Below are 25,617 nucleotides of genomic sequence, written 5' to 3' on the forward strand. Positions count from 1 at the left end.
AATTAGGTAAGTACCAAGTTAAAGATATGAATGTTATACTGAGCCTATTCTCAACGAGCTACTAAAGTTATGGGTCGACATTGTTGTGTATGATGTCTGTAAACAAATAAGGGAGAAGCAATTTCAATTCCACTGAATACTTGTATGGACAATTCATGATGCCCTAGGACTAACAAATTTTTGTGGTATGTAATGTTCCAATATTTCACTTTAGTATATAATTATTTGACAATATCATGCATGTTTCTTAAATAATCCCTTTGTATAATTAACATTAATCCATCTCTTGCAGGTCTTTAAACAAAGGGTAAATTTACATGTCCATTTTGTGGTCCTAAGATGAAATCTCATTATTCAAAAAGTTTACGAAAGGATGTGTTTGATTATTATAGGTACTTCCTCTCTTAGAAATGTAGGTATCATACTACTGAAAAACATCTTTTCAATGGGAAAGAATAGTCTGGATTAAAACCACAAAGAATCACACCTCACCTATGGAAGTTCGAATATAATAGAATCTATCAAGGTACACAATTTTTTTTATGTATCATATATGTAATGTTTTGAATTCTTATTTTTAGATAATTCATTTTACTATATTTGATCATTATTATGTGATTTCTTCTATGTTTCATCAAGGTAGTGAAGGTATTAATAATGGGCTTCCACAGGGAATGAAAAGTTATCCCACTCAATTCATGAGGCTACCCTATTATGATCACCTAAGAATAGTTCATTTGTTTGATACAATGCATATTAGGAAGAATGTGACAAAAACATTATGGAAAATCATAAATGGTAGGAGGGATAAAGAAAAAAATCGTTAAATTTTGTAATGACATTCCAGAAGTTAGTCATGCAATACAAAGTGGGATTTGATCAAATAGCGATGGAGATCGAAATAGCCTTCCATGGTTATTAACATAGAAGAAAAACAATGTTGTAAAAGATGTCATTCGAATAATTAAATTTCCCACGGTTTTTTCTTCAAACATAAATAATATCTTAACAAAGAAATGTGAATTTGGTGGGGTTAAAACACATTATTGGCATACCTTAATTAAGGTAATTATTTTGTTATATATGTTTCTATATTGATATACATCTTCAAAGATTCTTTTGTCTACTTTGGATTAAGAAAATATTGATTCATTTTTATTGTTACAATATGATCTACCTCCTAGAAAATAAAAAAAGGCAGAAAAAAAAATTCTTATATTAATAATTACTTGTGATCTTTTAGTTATATTCTTATATCTCTTCTTTAATTTCTTTATGTCTTCTTATCATCAAGCAACTACAAAAAAAAAACGTGAAGATCAATGACACAAGATGCAGGCTCTCAGCAAGGGAAAAAACCCTCTTTGAGGGGAAAATCCAAAAATATCTTCTCTTCTTCCATAACCAAATCAAATGAGACAACTAAGACCTTTTGACCAGGACCAAGACCTTCCACCATTCACCAATTCAACCTCTCATCATGGCAATTCAAACTTTAGTCAAAGCTTCAAAAGTCAACATAGATATGCTCTCCAAAAAGGGTGAACTAGGGTCTCGACCCTCTCTGCAATCTAAGATTTTCATCTTGCACCTTCAGCCCTGCAACATGGCTCGGTCTATTTTACACGTGTGGTAGAATGACAAAATTTCAATTTCTTTCTTATTGGACAAGAATCTCCTCTTCTTTGATGTGATCTTTCTTCTCTTTTAGGCTCTTAAAACTCTCTTTTTCATCTTAGAAAATTGTAGATTGAATCTCCACTTGCTTGTCTCCAAACTAGGTCAAATCCTTTGCAATTTATAATGGTTTGAAGTTGTTCTTTAATACAAAATGCCCAGTAAGGGTCTAGACCATAATGACAAGGATTGACCTTATCTAAATATCAATCATCCTCAACAACATAAGAATCTTTATAGCGCAACCCTAGACATGAAAGTTAGTAATAAGCAAAATGATCATACCTTTTATGATGAAGACTTGTTACAAGTCTTATGATCTTAAACATACCTTGAGTTTCTCCTTTGTAAAGACCTTGAAAGGCTCCTTCTCCAACAATGCTTCTTTCGAGACTCAACTTCCTTTGAAGGCTCCCTCTTAATCTAGCCACAAACCTTTCTTTTAGAATATTCTTGAAAACCTTACTTTTTCAAGGGAAGCATAAAAGAAAGGGTTATAGTCAAATATAGAAATGGAGCTAGATCTATAGAGGAAACCATTAACAATGTAATGAAAGAAACAAAGAACAAAATACTTATCTTAAGTAGAGTCTCCCTCTCAACATTTTGAGATCCATCATAGTGCACAAGGATCCAACTTGATTACCAAGTTACCATTCCTTCTATACATCATGCTCTTAATAAGATCAACATATCTTTCTAAACTTTTGTTTTCTTCATTATGTACCTGCAACATTTATTGACAAGTACTACCAAAATACACAAGAAAAATTATGATATGGAGTCTATAGAGAGGGATAATTTCAAACCTTAAGTCTTAGGATGCTACCTTTTGAAACATCAACTCTAGAGTTTGAATTTCAAATTCTACCTTCATTTCACCCAATAATATCTACAAACCCAAGACACCAGAACTAGGATTTCTATGAGGGAATAAAATAGGGTTAGGGTTTCTCTTTAGGGTTTTAAAATACTAACAAGAGTTTACAAAAAGCTTTAGATGCCAACAACCTTCAATAATATGAATATTACAAACCCTAAAAAAAATCATAAAATCCTAACCTAATTTAAGTTAGATCTTGAATGAATAAAATAATTATACATACCTCAAGAGCTACTTACCTTGGTCTTCCAATATTTGTTGTAAGATTTTCTTGAAGATGCCATGATATACTTATGTTGGCTTTTGACAACAAAGTTTGTCCTAAGATGTCTTCAACAATGGGCTTGGTACCTCCTTCAAAAAAAGTGTAGACAACTCCTTATTCTAAGTATGATCCTTTGACTAGGGCTTCAATAATCACTATAGTAAACTGCTTAAAACAGGCCTAGTATGCCTTATACAACAGTAATTTGACTTTATTCTTTAAGTCGACTTCTTTTCCATTGTATAGACTTGGTCCTCGATATATGTGTGTGTGTATGTGTGTGTGTGTGTGTGTGTGTGTGTGTGTGTGTGTGTGTGTGTGTGTGTGTGTGTGTGTGTGTTTGTGTGTGTGTATACTGGTATTCATCCTCTTCCAGTGATATCTCGACTTATTTTTAAATACTATGATGATTGTAACTTTAAAGTAGGTCTAGACAACCTAGACAACCTCTATATAGTTTAGTCTTTTCTTTGATTACTAATAGGACTAATTCTATTCCACAAGAGATACTTCAACCTTGTGATTTTGTCACATTTTTAACTTATGCACAAAAAGTTACGAATTCAAATCTTTGTTGGTAAATTTAGAGGCACAAAACTTAAATGATTTCAGACCTTAGGCTTTTTATGCCTAGAATCTTTCTCCTTCAATTAATTAGACCTACAAGCCCAGGTCTGCAACTTTCAGGTATCTCTTAGCCGACTATAAATTTAGGCGTCTCTGCCTAAGGTTAGATGATTATGGTATGAAGAAAACTTAAGGAGAAAACCTTTTTGTTGTACTTCTAATCCTCCTTCAAAATGGTAGACCTTGATTTCTTTTGATGCCACCTTAGATGAGGTCTAGATATTCTTGAAACCAAGACTTATTTACCTTTAAAGAAAAAATAATGATGAGAGCCCAAAGATCTTCAAGCTGACTTTTTCCCTCTTCACCATAGCTCTGATACCATGTTAGAAAATCAAAAAGGCATAAAATATTTTCTTATATTGATATTTACTTGTGATCTTTTAGTTATTTTCTTATAGCTCTTCTTTAATTTATTTATGTCTTTTTATCATCAAGCAACTACCAAAAAAAACATGAAGATCAAGGACACAAGATGTAGGCTCTCAGCTAGAGAAAACCCCTCTTTGAGGGGAAAACCCAAAAATCTCTTCTCTTCTTCAAGAACCAAATCAAATGAGACAACCATGACCTTTTGACGAAGACCAAGACCTTCCACCATTAACCAGGTCAGCCTTTCATGATGACATGCCAAACATTAGTCAAATCTTCAAAATTCAACATAGATCTGCTCTCCAAAAAGGGTGACCTAGGGTCTCGGTGCTCTCTGCAATCTGATATTTCCGGCCTGCACCTTCGGCCCTACAACATGCCTCGGTCTACTTCACGCATGTGGTAGAATGACATAATTTTGGTTTCTTTCTTATTGGAAAATAGTATCCTCTTCTTTATTGTGGTATTTCTTTTCTTTTAGGCTCTTCAAACTCTCTTTTTCATCTTAGAAAATTACAGATTGAACCTCCACTTGTTTGTATCCAAACTAGGTCGAATCCTTTGTAATATATATATTGGTTTGAAGTTGTTCTTTGAGGCTAACATGAGGATCTTGAGGTCGGCTTGTAGAGTGAGTAGGCAAACTTGATGGTAGTGGAGTAGAAGACTAAATTACATCAATATAATTTTATTTATTTGATACAAGATGCCCAATAAGGATCTAGACCATAATGGCAAGGACATAGACTCATGACTCAACCCTAAAAGCACACAATGGGTGTTTTGACCTAGAAACAAAATAAATAAAGCATGAAACCCATGCTATCAAATAATTTTCTTCTATAAAAAAAATTCCTCTTTCTTTCTTTTGATAAATACATTACATCATGACTCAAATACAAAATTATGAAGGCTGATACTAGTTACATTTCTCAACTTTATCTCTCCCAGAGGAATTTGATAACAACATCAAACAACTTATATATGATCTTGGCAAATACATGAGGTAAGTAGTGATTTATATGCAAAGTGTTTCTTCAATTTGTTGTCGTTGAAATAAATCCATAAATAAAATATAAACTATAGTCTATTGGAGGAGAGAAATTCCTTGACTAATGTGTGAAATGCAAAAGTATCTCCCTTTGACATTTTTTAATTCACAAGAAAACTACCTCATACACGTTGAGAAGATTGAATTGTGTGGACCTGTACACACAAGGTCAATGTGGATGGTGGAGAGGCACTTGAAATCATTCAAGGCTTTGGTTAGATAAAGAGCATGTCTTGAGGGTTCTATGGTAGAGGGATATATGTTATATCAATCGATGGTGTATATTATTCAGTATATTCCTAAATATCCACGTGGAGCGCATTTGAGATGTGAAATCCATCATTAAATTTGAATGGGTGCACCTATTGGGGAAAGGTAGAATAAGCAACGTTAGAGGTAATTAAATATTTTTGGAGATTTATAATACATACAAATTTTCATTTTTTTGCATATCAAACTTATTTCAGTTTTATTCTTTAATGAATTATTAATATTGACCATGGTAACCAATATTCTTTAGTGAATTATGATTTTATGATACAATTGGTCGAGAGTGGGATGCACTACATAGGTACATTGCATGTAGAATTTATACAAATATCTCTAATACCATGTAGAAATTATGCGTAGATCTGAAACTACTCATGTAAGTTACTGAAACACAAGACTCAAATCTCCTCTACTCATTTAATCTATTCACGATTTAGAACACCGTTATCATAAACATGCACAAATATTTATCAATCATGCAAACATACATCAATCACATACATGAGAACACAAATGTATAAGGGGAAAGTAACTTCTAAAAACCCCTTCATCCTTGTTTTCATTATTCAAGTGAACAAGAGAAGTTATTACAATTGCCTGCTCAATTCCAAAGCTCAATCTACAAAAGCAAAACTTTTCTCTATTTGTTATGTGTTAATGAATGACTTAGTTTGGCTAGTAATTAACCCAGTCAGCACACCGCACCCTTATTTCCTTGTCATTGGGCCAATTAATTGTTCCTAAAAGGGAGCAACTAATCTGATGCACATTAATCTATCAACCCGGGGTTTTGTTCTACTATTTAAAGGTTATCGGTATTGTTTGTGCAAGAGGAATGCAAATATGACTAGTTTTTATGGTCCTATGGAAAAGCAAGACTGCAATATTAAAGGAATCAATTCAAAATTCAATCTCAAATTATCTCAAATTACTCAAATTAATAACTTCTGCAGACCTCTGAAGAAAACAACAAAAGAAAACATATTGAACATCAAGTTGTTTCTTAGGGAACAACTACTACAGGGTGAAAAGATAACACTACAAAATCACATTATCTAACAACGATTGATCAAATGAAATAACAATCTATGATAATTCTACAGGGAATGAAAGAAAATAATAATGCTTCTTAATGAATTAACCATAGCAGATCTATCCTTATAACAATTCCAATAAACATGATTCAAGACATAGCATTCAATTTAACAAATCAAAAATGAGTAATTAAAAACCATTACACATATGGAAATAGATGGAACAGGGAAATAAAATGCTAATTTTAATGGTACAAGAGAACACAACGTTGTTCCCAAGATCGGGCCCAAATCCATAATCAAATTGCCTTACAGGAAAATCAACACACTAGACTAAGTTTTAATAATAAATACTTCCCTTCAAATTGTAGAGAAACTAGCTGCAAAATAATCACAAGTCGGATTTTGTATCAAAAATAATATTACAACTCAAACAACCTCTTTTGAGGTTCAACGCCAGTTTTTATATTGTAACAACAGAGGATAAATACCAAAGATTCTATTTTTAATAATGAGTGATCCTGAGAATCTAAAGATTCGCAGGATTTATCTTTTAAGTTAAAATGATCTTAATGCATCCAAGAAGCGAGGTTGAGAAGTCATCCTCAACTAACACGTTCCAAACAGGGTGTAACAGTTTGAGGCTTGCACGGTATTCTCTGACCGTTCCAGGAAACAAACATCAAATGTCAATGAGCTAATAGATTCCTATCAATATCAAGGATCTGTTTATTAGAAATAGCATTTTATTAATCAAATTTGTTCAGAAAATAATAAAATGATAAATGTGTATAGAATACTACTAAATTCCCTACTACTCATTAACATGATTTAATTTCACAAAAGACTTTATAAAATGATATTAAAAAAATATATAAATAAGGCAAGGAAAATATGACAAATATGAGGCCTAACATCACCCCCCAACTGACCTTTTTGCATGACCTCATGCAAATAAATGGTTAACATGTAGGATAGTCAAAGAATAAGCTTCATAAGCTTCTTCTCCTCTATTCTTGAACCCATTTCTTTTTCAGATCTCTTCAATAGATACTAACTTACCTACTTCTAATAAGTCATTATCAGATTTATAAAATGATTGGGGACACCAGATCATGGGGCACTGATACCTACATCTTGTCCAGCACCAAGTGAACAAAGTCTTCCATTATATCCATAGTATATTGTAAGTTATGATAACCAAAAGGTTCTCTGTTCTTGACTTCATTTGGTGATGTCTACAATATTTCCTTGGCTCCACAAATATCCTCCTCTCTAATGTCTTCCAGATATTCCATTCTTGAGTGCAACGCATCATATTGTGTTTGTACAAGTGTAGGGGAAACACTAGGTTTCTATATGAATATCCTATGACGAATCTGTGTGCGAAAGGGGTTTGGAGGTTCCCCTTTGTCCCAAAGATAAAGGCCATGTTCTCGTCTCTAGAAAGTATGATAAGCCTTTTCCCACTTAACCTGGTTCCTAGCAAATGATATAAAAGCTTGAAATTGAATATCTCTGATGAAAGGGACAAGATTTTCTTCTACCTGTTCTTCTAAAAAGAAGTTGTGCATATACAACTCACACAGAAAATATTGTGTATGCTTATCCTATTTTTGAAAAATAGAAATAACATATAGTACACTTATGAACTCATGTGGTTGTAAAAATTGTATTGCTTTTACTTTAAGCAACAAATATCACTTGAGCAAATATAAAGCATAATTTTGGGCTGGGGACTTGCATGCCAAGGCATCTGAGTAAATAAAGAAAATTTCCTTCGTTTCTTCTACAGCTTTCTTGAGGCGGTCCTTTAAATTTTGGACCTTCTTTTCAAATGCTCTTAGTTGTGCATAGGTCTCATCTTCTATTGTTGTCAATGCTTTAAATCGTTGGAGTAGCTCTTGATGTTCCCTCTGAGGCACTACTTCTCCTTGATATCTTGCTATGGTCTGTTATTCCTCCATAGTTTTATGCATAATTCTAATGGAGGCTTCTACAATCAAGGGAGTATAGGGAGGTACCTCTTCCATTTGTACCCCTTTGTCATAAAAAGTAAATGGCAGATCGGTCTAAATTCCTACTTCAACAAGGGTAGGAGGAATGTCCATTGCCTATACCTCGGGCTCAGTCTGCATTACTTCTTCGGCAACAACAATAAAAAGGTATGTCTGAGTGCTAGCTTCATTAAGGATAGATATAACATCAATATGAACTCCCATTTCCTGAGTTTTCTTCTTATTTTTAGGCCTCTTCACATAATCTATGTAAAATGCTTGCTACCTCGTAACCAATTCTTTAGCTTTTGTACTTTCCTTTTCAGTTTCTTAGTTTCTCCTTTTAACTTATCGATTTCCTTCTGGAGTTTTCCTTTTCTTTTCTTTCTCCCAGCTTCAATACCTATGATCATCTGAACAGGACTGCTAACCAAGGCTATTGGGGAGGAAACAACAACTACTATTTCAGCTTCTTCAGGAATAGTTTCCTGAGTGGGTTTGGTTGTTGGTAAGCTGTCAACTTCCCTTGTCATTATATCAGTACCAGACTCTAGGAGGTCCTTAGAAAAATTAATGTGAGGCTTGGCTAAAAAGCCAATGCTAACATCTTGTTCTTCATCAATAAAATTTTCAAAAGACTGTGGAGTCGTTCCCTCCAGAGAAGAAGGCTCTAATAAAGTATCAACAAAGTCTTTAGAACACCCTTGGGGTGAAACAACTTCAGGATCATTATCTGAATCTAGGATAACAATGGCTGCAAAATCAACAAGAGAAGTTACAACCGGCGAATTCGATGAAGCCCCCTTTTCAAGAGATCTATCAAGATGGACTGCAAATTCTTATGTTGAAGTAATCACAACTTTTCCAAATTTTGCAATATCTAGTAAACTTTCTAGCCCTTCTAGTGCTTGGGCTATTGTTGTTTCCTATTCCATCTGATCTAAAGTTGATACATCCTGAGATGATTTTTCTTCTGTTAGCTGCTCAAGAGGGTTCAAGGAACTCTGACCCTACTTTACAAGTCTAGCGGACCTCCTCCTTTTCTTAGGCAGGGAAGCTAAAACTGATGCCATCCTTTTCTCCATTGTGATAAGTTTTTGAGGTTTCTCAATCTGTACGGTCCCTCATGAAATATTTTCTGTCATGGAGGTTTTATTTAAGTTTTCCTCATTATCTCCCTCTAGCTACTTATCACTATCTGGAATGTCCCTAGATGTTCCAACAATTGTTTTGTTTTCCAAAGGAATGTCTTGATCATCATCACGGTTTCTAAAGAACCCTTCCCAAGTCTGTTGGAATTGGCTAAGACCTCTTATAACTAATCCCCTCATGAAAAGTTTGTGCCTCTCCTCTTTTTTATTATTGGGTTCTCTTCATGTGTTGTCTTCTCTGCTCTCCCTGAGCAATTCCTCTATTCCAGTAATGCCAAAAACAATTGATAACTTCTCTGCCATTGACCTCTCTCGACCTCCTCTTCTCACAGTTGTTTTAACTGATTGCGAGACTCCTCCTTTCTTGTGTCAAATAGGGGTCTTTTCCCCAATAATTCCTCCCACTATTGATGGCTGCCTCCTCCTAATCTCATTCATGGTCGTTTTGTCCTGCAAGCCAACACAACCCATACTTTTCTGCTTAATTTGTCATTTTCTTTGGTTGTAACTGTTGGCCAACAAGGACATGGCGTGTCCTTGTTTTTCAGTTGCATTAGTAATACAATTAGCTCCATTAATGCTACCATTCATCCCATTTACTAATATTAATAACCACATCTCTAACTCCCCAAACAACCTCCTCCTCAAGCTCTAAAATTCGTGTCCCATGTCAACCTTATATGTATATGTATATGTATATGTATATGTATATGTATATGTATATGTATATGTATATATATATATATATATATATATATATATATATATATATATATATATATATATATATATATATATATATATATATATATATAAGGGGTTGTCACATGTATGAAATTCAAAACTACCAAAAGTCTCAAATGTTTATTAATTTTGAGCAATGTTTGAATATGAAGTACTTACCTTGCTTTATTTAGTCACGCCCCATGCATTTTGAGTTGAGGCGAAGATTAATTAGTATGGATTCTTTCGCCACCAAACATTGCCATAGTCTATTTACACCTTGTTTAGTTTGTTTCTCAAGGAGATTCTCATGAATTTCACGACACCTTTAGTACTCTTTATTTGCTTTCTCAACTACTGGACTATCTCTCTCAAATGTTCGTTATCCTCTTAGATTTGTTGATTTATCTCCTATAGTTCTTGAAGTTATTTTCTATGGAGATACTTTCCAATGGTTTTCTTTTGAAACTCACAAACTCATAAATCCTCTACTTTGATACTAAACTAATCTATAACCTAGTAGGTGAGTCAAAATATCCCAATGCCACTCAAACCATATTTTTATTTAAAAATAAATAAATATTTTTGTGTGATTATTCTATTCTATAGTCCTTCCTTATTATGCACTCAAAAGAATTATACACAAGAAAACAATGCCTTTTAAGGTGGACCTTTATGGGGAAGAAACTTTAGTGACTTCTTTAGTCTAATAAAAGTTGACTAGAAAGGGTTTAAAAATGCAATATTGCATCACCTCTAGAATTCTGCATCCATAAGGTTGAATATACATATTCCTTCCACTTATAATCTTCTATAGAAATTTCTTGTTTATCAACAACTTACCATATGAAAATTTTCCATGCCTGATGTGACTATTGGTTGACATTGCATCGTTGACAATGTCTAATAATTCCAACTTTCAAGTCAAAGTTTCCCTTTATACAAGGTTCTTCTTCTCCATAACAAAACTCTTAGATAGCCATGATAATTCAATCATTTTCCATAGTGTTATTATTCAACCTCTAACACATGTTTATGGCTTCTTGTGTTGGCCCCTTCTTAGATTCCATGGGTTCCTCGTGAACAAAATATTATTGGTGTGACATGTAAAGCCTTCTCAATGTCTACCGTCTACCATTTTTTGCAAACTATGCAACAAGTCTTTAACATCTTCATTCGCTAATTTATCTCTTTCTCTATGTCTCCTTCTATACAAATATTCAATCATGCTCAAATATGTCATTTCTTTAGCTTTCCCTTAATTTGCATGACTCATCTAATGAATGTTTACCATCTCTTATCTATGGTGTCTCTATAACTACAATATTTGACTCACCTACAATCAAATATTTCTCGTTTTACCTCTACCAACCCTCAATCTCTATTAGACTAACTTCTTATGGGTCTTCTCCAAGAGTTAGTTACAATCATTCCTCTTCTCTACTCATTAGTTTAGCAATTGATTCTCCCTCTGCATGTCAAGTAATGCCAATTATCTAATGATAGTGAATTGATCCATTATCATTAATGTGGCATACACATTGTGCTTAGAATCTAGTCATCATTTATCCATTTTGTCATTCTATAGAGGTTCATATATGTGTCCCCCGGGAAACCATTAGAATTGGTAAATTCCATTATAATTGGTAATTATGTGTTATTTGACTAGAATAATCCTGATTGACATAGTACTTGGTCATCAAAGTATTTGTTGAGAATACTTCATAACAAAGATAATCAATAAACATTACTAGAACATATTAGGTTTTTGTCAACATGCTTAATCAACATGCATTCATTATTGCCATGATTTGACATCAATGTACTTTCGCAATCAATTATGCTCCATCAAGTTTCTCAATTTTGTCTCGAGTTGCTTCTTAAGCACCCAATAAAGTGTCTCCACAAACTTAGACTCTACTCAAAAAACTCTAACATTAGATAATTATTTGACTTTTCAAACATCACACCCAATCACTATTAAGTTTCTCCCCTTCAATGTAGTGATATTAAGGTTTGTTTTCATATCACAACATTCTTTTGCATCATTGGTGAAATATCTTCTATAGGCACACTGAACTATAGCCACTAAGAATATAAATTTATAACCATGAATCAATATGAATGAGCAAAGATAAAATATTAAGTTCTAAGCAATGTTAACATTCACCAGTGAATGACCTAAGACTGAAAAAACATATAAAAACCAACAAAAAAAAAGAAGTTAAAGTTAAAAGGTCAGAATCACTAATTCCCATTGAATAATATGGCCCAATAGACATATATACTTCACCTGGTGTTTATGAATTAACTTCGAAAAGTTAGGATAGTGGGGAACCCTCTCTTGATACACAGTAATCAAACACGACAACAATATTAACTTCAAAAACATGTAAATATTAAACTTAAAAACACCTAAATAGAGGAATTTTTTTTCTAAAAGATTTTGCTAGAAAGAAAATATATCTAAGAAATGTTAATCATAAAGAGATCATATTTTATAAAAGTAGAGTATATTTTGACTCATTTAGTAACCATTTTAGAGCAAAGTAGTTGTCCATAAATTTGGGCATTGATAGAAGCTCCTAATAATATTGCAATCTTAATCTATCTATCATACCATTGATAGATAGATCATACACACAAGCAGGGTTTGTTTAATCAACGGTTGCCATGGTTTCCACTAAGTCTATGATGCCCACGCTATAGTAAGTGCCATCCTAGGAGTAAAGGGAGCTTACACACACTATGAGAAACCCAAGAATCAGGATGTGGACACCCTCTCAAAAGTTGGACTAGTGTTGGGCCAAGACAAATGAAAAAAAAAACATAAGACATCTAGTCATAATATTTTAGGACAATTGGCTCCAGCTAGACAACTGACATAAATAGAGGATCACAGTGAACTTTTTGGCAGTTTTATAGATTTTAATAGTATACTCGAGGAGATTGCAGGATAGGAAATTTATGGCTTACTCTTTATCGCTCAGAGTGATATACTCCACGAAAGAAAATGAATGTATATATTGATATGACTACTCTAAAGGAAATTTTTGAGATCCAATCCTTTTGGACAAAAAAGTGGCCCTCCTGACATGTAATTTTGTTTCAGTAATAAAAATTACAAGACCCTTTTCCATGAGAATTATCCAACATTAAGAAATGTGAATTTTGACGTCCAGTGGAAGGACGTCAGTACGAATGACATTGTTTGGGCTAAGGAACATAAAAATTTGATATCATAATGTCAAAAAAATGCTTTTCAAACGAAGAGGTCAATAGTTTGGATCAAATTTCGTTGCACTAAGAGCCAGAGAGTCCCAACCTCCATAAATTTGGGCATTGATAGAAGCTCCTAATAATATTGCAATCTTAATCTATCTATCATACAATTGAGGATTGGATTGAGGTTGAGGCAGTAAGCCAACCAAGCATGGTGCTTAATATTTGTGATTTTCATGTTAAAACAACTTGTTTTAACATGGGCACAATTGATGATTGGATTGAGGTTGAGGCAGTAAGCCAATCCCACTGGGCACAATTGAGGATTGGATTGAGATTGAGGCAGCAAGCCAATGGAGCATGGTGCTTAATATTTGTGATTTTATGTTAAAACAACTTGTTTTATTTGTGATTTTCATGTTTTAACATGAATTTAGGTTGTGGAATTTTTGTGCATTTTGATTTTGTCCCATGGTGGATTTATAAACCACATATTCAGCTTGCAATGTTATTTTATCATATCCATATAGCCTTCACAAGTGGAACAAAATTGGGATGGTGAAATGTCCATGTAAAATGCAAGTGCAGCGAGCAGGAGCTGCGATTTTAGCATGTAATTTTTTCATTGCAAGAAACACATTTTCTGAAAGCACAGCAGCTGCTTGGATTCAATTTGGAGTACTTGATGTCAGCGTTCCAGTACCCTGTAAGTTCCCAACCTCAAAACACAGTTCAACAATGAATGCACTCTGCTTTGATACACCCGTGAAGATAAGAATACACTTTGATTTGAGTGTTCTATAAAGATAAGAATACACTTTGATTTGAGCGTTTTATAAAGATAAGAAAACAATTTGATCAGAGCGTTCTATAAAGGATAAGAATACACTTTGATCAGAGTGTTCTATAATCCAGTTAAAAATCCCTCGGGAGATTTTAGTTGGGAGCCAAAATCGGTGCAAAATTGTAATTGGCGCGAGGCCAATATCAAACGCCTCTGATTCGCCCTCTGTTATAGTTACTTACCTGTGCAAAAGATGCATGTGGCCAATATCAAACGCCTCTGGATTTTAATAGAGGATCTACGTCTGATTACTAAGAGAGGATAGAAACCAGTGTCCTCTGATTACTAACAGAGGATAGAAACCAGTGTCCTCTGTTAGTCACCAGTGTCCTCTGTTCCAGTGACTGGGGATCTGTTCCAGTGACTGAGGATCGAAACCAGCGTCCTCTGTTCCAGTGACTAACAGAGGATCGAAACCAGCGTCCTCTGTTCCAGTGACTAACAGAGGATCGAAACCAGTGCGCGCCTCAAGACTCGATCACAATCTCTCATTTCAGATTAAAACTTGTACAGATTCACAACCTCTCATTTCAGATTAAAACTTGTACAGATTCACAACCTCATCTAATTTGAAATTGAAACTAGTACAGATCACGACCTACCTTGCATATAAAGCATGGGATGTCCCTCTAATTTGAATTACATCGCTATAATGACTATTTACTACTCAAGTATAGCTCTTAACAATGTTACTGGCCTCAACTTTAAGGAAATGCATCGAGCCATTCTTCCATGCTAGTATTATTAGCATTGGATCGAACCATTCAATTTTAGTGTTAGCATTGTTGGCCTCCATTTTTAGGAAATGGAAGACTTCAAAAATTGGCGTATGCCGCTGAGAGTGGCCAACACACGGTATTCTTTAGTAAAAGGCGAAAGAATAGTTCGCTTTGTGTTGACCACACGGCTCCGTAATTAATCTAGTCTCTTCTTCTCTTATCTATAGTTCATCCTTTGTCAACTTTCATCTGCGCCCTCAATGTGGGATAATATTTAATATCATCATATGTGGGAGGTTTAATATCCATTTTTTAATATGCTCACTCCACCCTATATTTCCGTTCTTTTTATAGCATGGATAGCCATTAGATCTTATATTTCTGTTCTTTTTATAGAATGGATAGCTAAAGAACAGATAGCCATTAGAATACAATGGAATGGATAGCCATTAGAATACAGTGAATCAATAGAATTGATAGCCATTAGAATACAGTGAATAAAAATAAGGTGTCTAAACCGAACTGAGCTATAATTGTTAGTAGCTTTAATTTTATTTAGAAAATAGAAATGAAATATAGTTGATTTATATTTTATTAACCAAATTAAAAACATGGTTGGATAACTATTTGTTTGTATCATTGTTTGCTTGAGTTTAAGCCTCTTGGTCAAGAAATTTAGACATGGTTGTGAGTTCCAATTCTTTCAATACAAAATTTGTTTCCTTTTTAATAAAAATTGGGAACATGTAAAAACACAGTGATTTATTGTTTTTTGAAATCAAGCTTCTGAGGTTCATGAGCTAATGGGTATGAAGCCATGTTGGCCAAATTCTTGTAACATATCCAAGAGATAAGTAAAATTTTTGTATAAAAACCATTATTTTCGTAAATGCAATGTAATAAGAAATTGGCATGGCCTCTCAGTATGGCTCAAGAACTCTAAACACAAAGCTTGTAAGTGTCGATTAATTGTTCTTATCTAGTAAATTATACGTGCTCTCAATCAAGCTTTGTGTGTTACATTACAAAATGGAAGTCAATGGTGTTCACATTTTTCCAAAATGGATGTACATTTAATTATGAAAAAAATATATTGGTTAGTACAATTAAATCAATGTATGCCAAATTTTTAAAATATTCAAAAAGATTCACAAATTCTAGGAAGTGCCTCAAATGTGTGTGAATCGTCTAAAGACTATTACTTGCCCTTGAATGAGATTATAGGCATGGTTTTGTCAACCTCCATATCGAGTCGTATGGTGAAATTGCATAAGGATATTAACGTGTCATGTGAACCATAAAATTCCACAAGAGAAATTTGTGGTAGGAGATTGGAGTTGAATCTTTCTAGGTGAAAAAAATTACACATGGTTTGAAATCATGGCACAAATTCAAATTATTTTAAAAAAAATATATTTAATTTTATTAATGATCCAGGTGGATATTGGTGGCCACCTGCCAAGTCCACCTGGACCCCCACCATTGTCTTTCTCAGCATTTTTAGTTTCCTTAATTGTAGCACAACTTACTATTTTTAGCAGTTTTTCGGGTCCTGAACTTCCGGAGCCGTTTTGAGGCCCTAAACGACGTTTTTTGGGGAATCTGGGGCAACATGACCCATGTTGCCCATTCCAACAATGATAGTGCTCGGATAGATCTTTCTAATGAGCTATTGTACGCGTCAAATGGAGATCATATGCCAAAGTTACGACCCCGGGAAGTTGATGTACCAATTTACCCCAAACGGGGCCCACAGTTTGGCGTTTCATCTCCTAGGGTTAGGTTTTGGAATGTTAAGGGTTTTCCATTGTTTCTCAACAATAAATAGGCCTTCGAGCCTCATTGTAACACAGTTCAGAGGCATGTAGCCATCACATCTCTTCTCAGAGATAAGCTACCATCGCCCTAACTGGTTTATTTCCATTTCTGGTTGTAAGCATATTTCAGTATTTTCCATTAATGAAATGAAGTATTATTTCCGCTGCATCTTTGTGTATATGGTTATCTCTGTAATTTGTTGCGTTCCTGTTTAAATCCGGATCAATTAAAAACTCGTTGGATGTGAGGAAGGAATTATTTGTTGTTGTTATTGGTTTTTGAAACAAAGCCAAGCTATGAAGAAAATATTTTACGTGGATATTCAAGTTAGTGAGCCCATATGTATCAAGCATTATTGTCAAATCCCCATATTAACAAAACTCTCTCATGGAAGCCATACATTCCATAAACGTGATTTCAATAGAAATAGGCATGGCCTCTATATATAGGAAAAGCAATTTGAACACAAATGTTATAAATGATTTGTGAGTATATTTTGTGTTATAGTTGTGTTGAAGTACAACTTAGCACGTGATCTTTAATACTATGTCAGTATCTTCCTCAATAGCAAATATCTCTCAAGTCTCTCAAGTCATTGTAAAGTGATTGACTCTTGGATTGGTTATGCGTCTTTGCTATCAACCAATGAGGAATGTCCTCTTTCAAGGTCCATTAAACTCTACAAACCTATCTTCAAATAAATAAAATAATATGATTTGAATAAAATTTGAGAAATAGAAGCTCTAAAATCTTAAAAAAAATGAACATTCTCTAATGAAATTATGTATTGCTATTGTGGTGTCCACATATACGGATAAAACGTGTGGAGGTTTACTAACCATTAATCTTCACTGGATCACTTTCAAAGTTACTTCAATCGTTCATCCACGAATGACAATTTCCAAGGGAAAAATTAGACCTATTGATTATACCTTTATGTTCGCAGTGGCTCAATGCCTTTCCTACAATTGTGCAGGACCTTTATTTTTGTTTATCAACACCAACGATCACTTAGTGCTCAGCCTTAATTTTGTAGATTAACATTTAGTAATTGCTCACCTTGCATTTATTTTCTCTACCTCCTAGACTTTGTAGAAGATTAATTTTTATTTTTGTGGCACTAAGGATTTATGATATTCTGTGGCAAGAAAGGATTTTTGGTAGAGGAAGGTTTAGCTCATTTAGTTACAAGTCACAACAATGACCACTTATCCATCGACAATTTTGAGTCTATTCATGGACAACTCTGTGAGGTGCCTATTTAACCCATGATTTGCTTTTGTCATTGTATGTTGCTTGTGTTTATCGATAAAAGCAACAATTATGCAATGTGAAGAGGTGGATAGTGTGATTCCATAGGGTTGTCCCACTTGGGTATTAAAATTTACTTAACCACAGAATGAATACATTAACAACCACTAATGAGAAGGGTTTTCCTAATTAAGAAAGATAACCAATGTTCAATCTTAATAAAAGACTAACGTCATTATATGTGCGAGATGTACATGCATAAATGTATTGGTAAATTCTTCATGGCAAGCCAATTTCCTTGGCTCTTAATCAATGATTGAGTGTTGCAGCTTGCATAATGGAACTCAAGGTTGTTCACATTTTTCTAAATGTAGACATGACTTTTAGTGATTTTATGTCACCGAATTCACAATTCTTCACCAATGTGATAAAATATTTGGAAGGAAATGTTTTATAAATGTTTTCAATATTCTATAAATGAATTTTATATTTTTCTGTTTTCATGAATTCACTAAATAATTTTATTAAATAAATTTATCCACTTATTAGAAATTATGTGTTGTTTTCCCTCTCTTATATTTCCAAAATCATGTGTTGTTTTTCCTTCTCTTGTATTCTCAAAACCGTGTGTTGTTTTTCCTTCTCTCTAAAAACTCGTTTTCACTTATCCTCCATTTACTTTCATGTGTAATCTCAATTCACTAGTAAATTCAAATTCACATGTATCTATAAAATGTATTTCCTTGAGTAAATTCATTGCACCATATAGCTGTAAATTTATTTCACCTACACCTCCTCTCATCATAAAATATATTTATATGAATTTCATTTTTGCTCACATCTACATTAGTTTCATAAACATATCACTGTAAATTTATTTTACATGCGGATAAATGAATTTCACCTGTAAAGTATTTTCATAATATATCATCCAAGCTTGCGAAGAAACCAAGTTCTAATTCCATAAAAATTCGATTAATCATTTCGATTATTCCAACGGAACCCCTTCCAGCGTTATCATTATAAGGTTTAAATGTAATAGGGAAAATGGTTTTCGGAGGGGAGGTAGGTAGGAAGTGGTTTAGGAAGGGGGGTGTGGACTGAAAAAGGAGATGACACGTGTAAAAATTGATAAGGTAAAAACATTGTTGGGGGTCGAAATATATTGATAACCCTTGGATTTAATGTGTCCATATCATGAGGCATGGGAAGTTTAAATAGTTAAGTGCGGGGTGGGTCATAGACTTTGACTTTTTAACGGCCATAGGCTTTGACTTTTTAACTCGATTCTACTTTTAGGCTTGATCCAAATAATTTTTTATAACATAACTTTTAACTTTAAATAGATATTTCGGTAAAAATATACCATTATATTTTTATAAAAATACAATTATTTTAAAATTAAAATTATTATTATAAAAAAAGAATTTATAAATCATTCAAAATTACTTAATCAGCATACATCTTAGCATTTGGCCAAGACATAAATTGGCAATTTCTCATTAAAAATTTGTAATTTTCAGTGTACCAAAATATGTTACAACATCGGCTCTAATGGGGACCGCTTCTTCCTGTGAGACACAGAGAACAAGTAGACCAGTTGCCTTATCCATTGGGCATGGATTCATACCATAAAACCATCAACCATTCATATGCTCTTTTATAAAAATATAACAAATCCTCATGGATCACTCCTGTCATTTGAACATTCTGCTACTGCATGGTAAACCCACAATTGTAAATGGAAACTATATTGCCTGCACTAATCCATAAACTCTTTCACACTGAAAACTGAAAACTGAAAATTGTTGAAGTGAAAGACTTGACACTGCAAATGAAAATAAGCACAAGAGTGCCTAGTTCATCGGGCTAAGGAGTCAATTAGTTAATCAATAATACATTTACTCCTTTTAATCCCTTTGAAGTCATTGCACTCAACCAAACCAAACTTGATACTACAAACTTGAAACATAACTGAAACAATTGTTCATCCACTGCACACTGAATCTAAAAATAAATAATCAATCCCATACACCTCTATCTAAATGAACTGAAAAATGTTACACTGTTAGGTGTAATATTCTTTCCAATGTAACCAAGTGAGGAGTGGGTTTATTGACAAACCATGTTGCTAGCAACTGAAAATCTGAAAAATATATACAATATAAAATTCAAATTCCATAGGAAACTTATACTCACAAGTGAACTTTGGGAGTTGCATCCTCTATGGAAATATTAGATTTCTGATCATGGCTAAGAGGAAAAAACATATTCTGTTGTCTGCAACTATCAATGAGCCTTGTGTAGCTGAGGTCTCGAAACAGTGGGATCGGTAACCTAGTGGAATCGCCATATGACAAAGTGGAGTCGCTAGGTGAAAGCAATGAAACCAATAATAAATGCCTACTCCTTGTTCACCAACAAGGAATAGATCTAATCTTTATCATTCTCCGGAGAAAGATCTATTCGTTACTTCGTTCTCCGGCAACGGTGCCAAATGGTGTACGTGTTTCCCGTAGGCAGTCCTTGGCTACAAAAACTACGCTTGGAAACCAACTTGACCATTGTTTAGGATCAAGTTGGCCCTTGAACCATATGGAGCTACCTCAATTCTTACGAGGCTTTATTTAACGTTGTTCACCTGTCATTGAAAAGTAGCCTATGAAGCATAATGGTTAGATTTAGGATTTAATGGGGTGGTTGGTAATGATTGCACAATTCTTGTTCATAAATAAATCCCTCTCTTGCATAGTCCTTTCTTAAAGTGTCAACTTCCAGCCTGACAGAAGAGATTAACTTTTAAAGAATTTGAAAGAAGAATAAAAGGGGATTCTTGATAATTAAGGAGTCAAACATAATACTTAATTAACCAGGCAAAATTGGATCCGTGTAGAATACTTCTACAGCCCAATGAAACACATTCAGGAGAAGATAGAAAGACGAACAATAACCAGTTCAAAGAAGAGTTACCTCAGACAAACGGTCCAATATACTAATCTCTTTAAATGATTGTAAATTTGCAGGGGATTTCAGAGAGATTGAAATTCAATCTATTCTTACCCAGATCTCTTATAATACTTTGAACATGTGCAGAAATCAAGTTATGGAAACACTAGAAAAAAATACTAGAACACAAATTCTTTCATAAACTGGAGTCGGAAAGCTTTGATTAGGAATTCTATAATAGAAGTTTTACAGAGCTGAAAGTTTTTAGCATCAAAAGCCAACCCCTGTTTATTACAAATCACGGAATATATAGAATAAATTTCTCCTAAACTGTTACAATATTTCTGGAATAATATCCTAAGAAATATACTAAAAATAAAACAATCCCTACATACTCTGCCGGAAATTTGGAACTGTTTGAAAGTATTGTGCCTTGTTATCTGGTAATTAGTTGAATCATTGTTGAAAATCTACAAAATGATCCTCAATCTATTGATCTTCTGCTACTAGATGTCTTCTGAATGTTGACATCTCTGTGCCCTTGAAATCTAGAGCACTTGATTCTGCCATTTGTCTTTCAATTGATAATTATGTACCTTAAAATATCAGGTTTGTGAAGTTGTCGTTGAAGCTCTACTTGGAATGATTTGATGTTACTTTTTGACAATGCTTCACCAATGTCATAAAATATTTGGAAGGAAACATTTTACCTTGATCTAGCTTCTATTCTTACCTAGTTCTAGTCTTTTAAAAAGCTTAGGGTAGAGTTTCCATTTTTTAGGTTAGGAATATGTGAGGTAAGTCCAATAAAGATCATAAGTAAAGAATATGTGAGGTAAGTCTAATAAAGATCATAAGTAAAGAACTTTGAAAATTGAGTTAATTTAAATGGTAATATTGTAATTTGTTTCTATTTTTTATTTTATGGTTTGATATATTTACTTTTTAATAAGATTAAAAGTTTTCTTTTTAGTATTTAAATAGATTAAATTAAATATGTTTTTTAAATATTTAAATGGATTTAATATTATTATAGGTGCCGTAGATATGGTATAATGCATTTAGTTTTGTTTTTGATTGGTTTGTCTTTGACTAAAAATTTATGGCTCTTATGCATAGTTTAATATTAGGGTTTTTCGATGGCGGGAACGATGGAGCAAGGGTTTACTCTGTGCAAGAACGCTTTCCTGGGTGCGGCCGCTTTGCCCCTACCTGTTGTCGGCTTGAAGGGCAGCCATGGCGGCCATGATTCATGGCGGCAATGGAGGATTCTTTACTACACGAATACATCGTCCATGCTTGGTCTTTCTGGCTTATTCTTAGCACATGGGCTCTCGGTGGTATGCCCTCACAGGCAAACTGAAATGCTATGGACGCCCTGTTTCTTGTTGAATCAGACGGGTTTGGGGGCTCAAAGGCCGCAGTGGGTTTCCCTCCACAGTTTGATTCACGCACAGGAAGCGGGACAAGGGGAGTATGTGCCCAATAGTGATTCAGGGCCTGAGAGGGGGCTTTTGTTCGCCCAAGGTATGCAGCAGGGGGTAGAGCTGGGAATTCCCGGAGGTATTACGGGCCCGGGGGTGGACGCTGGACGGACTCTCTTCCTAATCGGTTCACCTGCCGTCATGGGCATTGATACTCACTTCCTGTTGGTTGTTGTGAACCTCGCATATACAGAGGAGGCGTGGACTCAAAATCTCCTGTATGCCAACATCTGCTCAGTGCGGCCCTCGGTGGCCTTTGCCCATTCCTTAGATGCGCGCCCTGGGGGTTACAAGCGTGAGGAAGGCACCAGATTCCAGGCAGATCATGGTACCGAAATAGAGCGGAGCTCTGCATCGACAGCCTGGCTATCAACTGGACAGAGAAAACCCAGCAAAATAGCAAGGGGACAGACCACAGAGGCTTCTTTAGAGCGGGGAACAGAGACGGGGAATAACACAAATGAGTCGCATAAAAACAGGGGAGCGAAGGAAATGACACAGATCACATACAATCCACAGAAGCTCACCCACAAAGCGGCTGAACACTACCAGGACGAAAACAGGATTCAAATTTTTATAAAATCTACTGGGGAAGGTCACCGATGCATGAGACTCCGTAGGGGCTCAAACATACAAGAGCTCAAAAAAGAAATACAACATCAACTTGGAATACCATCAAATCAACAGAACCTGATTTGTGCAGGACGTTGTCTACAGGACCATCATACTTTTCAGGAATATGGGATCTGTCAAGATACAACCATATTTCTTAACCTAAGGCTGCGCGGTGGATGCAAAGGTTCCGGTTCAAAGACGCCAGCTTCATTCCGTGACGCAGTCAAGGGTAAAGAAAAAATGCAGAACAAACCAGTGATACTAACAGAGCTACCAGGCCCATATATAGTAGATCAAAAGCTGGAATCCCCAAGGCTCCAAGTTACAATGCCAGAGGTAACAACCCTACACTCTGCCCTCACTAAAACTGCTATAATATGTAGATTCAATGGCTTCTGGCCTAAATCTGATGCTTTACACCAGTGGATTTATTCCAATTGGACTCCAGAATGCGATATACATCTATGCTCAAAAGGCTTCTTCATTGTTAGCTTCCATACAGAAGAAGAAAGGGATAGTATCATTACTGAGGGGCCTTGGTTTTGGGGTAATGCTGGTCTTTTTGTAACCCCTTGGTTCGCTGATTTTGATGCAAACACTATGAAAATCACAACAATGCCGGTTTGGGTGCGGCTTCATAATCTCCCACTGCATTTCTGGCATCACTTAGTCTTAGCAGCCATTGGGAATACCTTAGGGAAATTCATAAAAATGGATGAGGACAGATTATGCAGAGGAATCTTCTCCTTCGCCAGAATTTGCGTTGAAGTGGATATGAGTCAGGGGCTGCCTGAACATATCTCACTAAACTTCAACAACACTCAGTGGCTTCAGCCCCTTGACTATGAAAATACCGCATTCAGATGTCGCAGCTGCAGGCAAACAGGACACCTCCAATACTCCTGCCCCCTGGTTAAAAAGAATCCCAAAGGAAACAAGAACAGAAAAAAAAAGCCCAATGGATGGCAGCACACGGAACCACTGGAAGAAGAGGACATACTCTCAGAACAGGCAGTCAACCAAGAGGAATCGGACACAAATATGGAACAGCAGGGTACACAAAATGATATCTCCCCAGACCCTCATCGGGAATCGCCCCAAATTCAAACCCAGCAAAATCCTCAGCTGGATGTAGGTGGCATCAAAAGAACACATGGTTCGGAAGGCTCTGAATCCGACAAGGAATCACCAGTGAACAATCTGGTATCCATGCAGGCTATCATTGTTCCCTCTCCTGACACACAGGGTTGGCGTAGAGTGGAGAAGAAAAAGGGCCGCAAAGTTTAGGCTTGCGGTTATTTGTATTTTATTATTTGTATCCGTCCTTCTCATGGACGGCTTTATGCATATGCTACTAGCATCTACAACATGTAATTTTCTTCACTTTATGAATAAAATTACGAACACTATTTTCCCCGGAAAAAAGTTTAATATTAGGAATTCAATTTTTGCTATTTTTTATTATTATTTAAATTTATTTATTTGGAAGGTGATTGGTTGAGGTATTATTATGGGTTGTTTAGTAACTTCCATTTCTATTCTATTAGTTACTAATTTTTTGTTTTATTTCTTTTTTATTTAGCTTTTTATTTTTTCTATTATTTCTATTTTAATGAATTATAAAATTTTCACAATAATTTCTATTTAAAATGACTTATTGTTATATTAGAAACCTATTTTAATAGATTTAATTATAAAACAATTATATATATATATATAATATATGTATATAATTTGATTAAGTTTTTAAAAAGACTAGAACCTAGATCTGGACCAAGATCAAGAATAGAAGCTAGATCAAGGTAATTTGATTCATCTTAGAAAATTCCATACGGTGGATTTGAAAATTCGATAAATCTCCACAAGAACGATTAATTTACTCATTTTTGCAAGTGCGAACATTTATAGCTAAAAATGTTAACAAACTGCATAAACTAATGGATCAACCCTGTAATTTGGCGTCATGTGCGAACATTTAGGGCTAAAAATGCCGAAACTAATCGACCAACCCTGTAATCTGACGTCATGATGTATTATGCAGTTCAAGAAGTATGAAATTGAAATTGAACCAAAAGTTTTATTGGAATTTTAAGTCAAATGATTATATTTTTTTAATGTATTTATAATTTATATTGGAATTGGATTTGAAGAATTATGGATTTAAAATAAATAAATAAATAAAATTTAATTTCAAGATAATATTTTTCAAATAATAAAATACAATACTATTATTAAAAAAAAATTATTTATACATTAAAAATAATATATTTCGTCACTAGTTAAACGCATTAAAATAGAATCATTTCATTTCCCTATCATATTATGATTCAAAAAGATTTTGTATACATGTTTTGATTTTTTTTTCCATTGTTTCTAAATAAATTAAATTAAATATACAAAATTTGTAAAACAATTTAATTTTACATGTTTTAATTTATAGTTTATATTCAAATTAGATTGGAAAAAAATAATTTTTAAATAAATAAAATTTAATTTCAAAATAATATTTTTCAAATAATATAATATAATAATATTAATGATATTAAAAAAACAACAAAAACAAAAAAACAAACCTATTTCATTTTAAAATATTATATTTAACCGCTTGTTAAACACATAAGAATAGAATTATTTAGTTTCTATCATATTAAGATTCAAAAAGATTTTG

The 25,617-nt window shown here is 34.2% G+C and overlaps 1 non-coding gene across 1 annotated transcript; it reads right to left on the bottom strand.

Moving 5' to 3' along the window:
- Nucleotides 1-14,906: 14,906 nt before the first annotated feature.
- LOC149167950 (U5 spliceosomal RNA) lies at nt 14,907-15,025 on the bottom strand. The gene has a single exon (XR_016260995.1). It is a non-coding gene; the product is annotated as a U5 spliceosomal RNA (small nuclear RNA).
- Nucleotides 15,026-25,617: the final 10,592 nt, after the last annotated feature.

Source organism: Pinus tabuliformis, chromosome 5_1, assembly GCF_031772625.1.
Source record: "Pinus tabuliformis cultivar Carrire ecotype Pingquan chromosome 5_1, CPIR1, whole genome shotgun sequence".
NCBI classification, from domain to species: domain Eukaryota; kingdom Viridiplantae; phylum Streptophyta; class Pinopsida; order Pinales; family Pinaceae; genus Pinus; species Pinus tabuliformis.